This window comes from Anguilla anguilla, chromosome 8, assembly GCF_013347855.1.
Source record: "Anguilla anguilla isolate fAngAng1 chromosome 8, fAngAng1.pri, whole genome shotgun sequence".
Classification (NCBI taxonomy): domain Eukaryota; kingdom Metazoa; phylum Chordata; class Actinopteri; order Anguilliformes; family Anguillidae; genus Anguilla; species Anguilla anguilla.
Genome location: NC_049208.1, coordinates 25,456,287 through 25,458,786, shown reverse-complemented (window position 1 = coordinate 25,458,786; position 2,500 = coordinate 25,456,287). Strand labels below are relative to the sequence as shown.

General features: G+C 57.4%; 1 protein-coding gene across 2 annotated transcripts in view; it reads left to right on the top strand.

Moving 5' to 3' along the window:
- The window catches only part of LOC118232710 (ephrin type-A receptor 7-like), a 95,263-nt gene that overhangs the window by 75,323 nt on the left and 17,440 nt on the right, over positions 1-2,500 (top strand). The gene's annotated exons all lie outside the window — the stretch shown is intronic.

Here is a 2,500-nt window from a genome sequence, read left to right as displayed (position 1 = left end):
TTGGCGGAGGGCGGGGGGGGCGGGGTCCTGTGCCCGCGGGCGCCGTGCCCGATCCCTCTGACCTCCACGCTCTGCCAGCACCTCTCGGCCTCGCCGCGTGCCGCCCTGGCATGGGCGCGCCTCTGCCCAGCGGGCACTGCTGACCAAGCTCCCACATTCCCACAATGCTCTGCTTCCACTCCCAGGAGGCTCTGCTCTCTGCGATCTGGGAGCCTGGTGCAGGTGGGAACATCTCCCACATTTTCACTCTCTTTCTTTCTCTCTCTCCCTTTTCTCTCATAGACACACACGTGCACTTTCTCTCTCATATTCCAACACACACACACACTTACACATATATACATATGTGTACACACACAGACAATGAGACCTGAGCTTGAAAGCTGCTTGCAACCGCACACACATTACTGTACCTAATACTGCAATACTGAAGCTCCTAAGCAAAGCTGTGACATTGAAAGAGCTGTATGAAAACACAGGTCAGCACAGCATAACTGCCAGAGAAGAAGCTTCCTGTGTCCTCAGGGACCGGCCTGCAGAACTGCAGCTCAGCTGGCACGGGCCTTTCAGTGACAGAGAGCAGCTAGCGCTCGGCAGCGCCGCGGACCGTCTGCCGGATGGGAGCCATCTCGTAACGTTACCTGCCTGCCTGCAGGTCCTGCGGCAGACGGGCACGCGGTCTGAGGCTCCGGGCTGGCGTCCCCTCAAAGCCCTCCAGCGCTAACAGACCGACGTGTCACTGCCACCCCCTGCTGGCGGGTCGTGTCGCTGCGCCGCTGCCTTTCATCAGCCGCCTAAATCCCCGCAGATGGGAACATCTGCCGGGGAGGAATGAAATGGAAGGAATCGTGTTTCATATTGAGCGGTAATCCCTGTAAGAGTGAGTGAGAGCGAGAGGGGCGGAGGGAGGGAGAGATAGACGCGCTCTCTGATGAGACCTGTCTCAGGTCGCTGGGCGCTCTCTGTAGTTTGGGGGCTGGGGAATTGGGGCGGGCTCAGCGGCCTGTGCGGGGTTTACGCCGCGCTTTAAAGCTAAATGGGAAAACTCCGAGCCGTCGCCGGCGGAAACGGGATTCCGCGGGGGGGGCGAGGCGAGCTCATTCGTGGATCCGTCGCCTCGCATTCCGATGGGGTCTGACACGGACGGCGACTCCCCTCCTCTTTCCCTGCGACGCCCCCGTGTCCGTGCACGCGTGTGGGTGTGCTACCTGTGTTCTCCTTAATCCGCAGGTGTGTCGCAGTCGCATGAAATGCTGTTTGCCTGACTGGTTGGGGGAGCAGCTGATGCATAATTCATCAGAAGGGTAAAAAAGAGGGGGGGGGGGGGGGTGTCCCAGCAGCCTGCAGGTAAAGTGGGCTCACGCTCTGGTTTGTGCTGCCGTCTGTGCGGTTTGACAGTGCTCAGGCCGGGCTCTCTCCTCTCAGACGTGCTCTGCCTCTGCCTCCGCCTCGGCCCGTGCCAGAGCCGCGCTGGGGGGGGGGGGGCTGGGGAGGGGGGCTTTCTGTGTGCTGCTCTGCTCTGGGTGTCTATGAGCATCAAATGGGGGCTCTGCTCTTCATACCTGCTTTTGTGTGTGAATGCGTGTCTTTGTCTTTACGAATGCTGGTATTTCTGTGAGTACATCAATGTCTGAGAATGCCTTTGTGTCTGTGCATACCTGTACATCTGTGAATGTGTGTATTTCTGCGAATGCGTTAATGTGTGTGAATGCGTGTGTGTTTGTGAATGAGTGTGTGCAGTGTCTATGAATGTGTGTGTTTCTGTGCAGGCCTGTGTGTGTGTGAATCCCCTTTGTGTGTGTGTGTGTGTGTGTGTGTGTGAATCCCCTTTGTGTGTGTGTGTGTGTGTGTGTGTGTGCTGGTAGAGAGTGTGTGAGTGTGTGTGTGTGTGTGTGTGTGTGTGTGTGCTGGTAGAGAGTGTGTGAGTGTGTGTGTGTGTGTGTGTGTGTGTGTGTGTGTGTGTGTGTGCGTGTGCGTGTGCGTGTGCGTGTGCGTGTGCGTGTGCGTGTGCGTGTGCGTGTGCGTGTGCGTGTGCGTGTGCGTGTGCGTGTGCGTGTGCGTGTGCGTGTGCGTGTGTGTGCTGGTAAAGAGTGTGTCAGTGATGTGACGAGCAGGCGAGCTCTGGGCTGAGCAGGCTGCTGTCAGTGCTGTGTGCAGATGTGCTCAGCCCCTCAGGACGCTGTCAGGCTGAGGCCAGCCAGCATAAACATCAATAATACAGCTTTCATCAGGCCACAGATCAAACGCAAGCGTCAGACACCTCTCACAACACAACTTGTCCTTGTCTTTCTTTTTAACTGTACCGCAAGACCAGTTATTAATGGGGTTGGCCCAGAAAAGACTCTGTGTGCGTGTGCGCGTGCATGTGTGTGCGTGTGTGTGTGTGTGCGCGCGCGTGTGGCTCAGAGTTGTTGAAGCAGAGAGGCAGTGAGGGCTGCAGAGTGTGTTGGTAAGTGCGGGTTTGTGTGTGCATGTGTGTGTGTGTGTGTGTGTGTGTGTG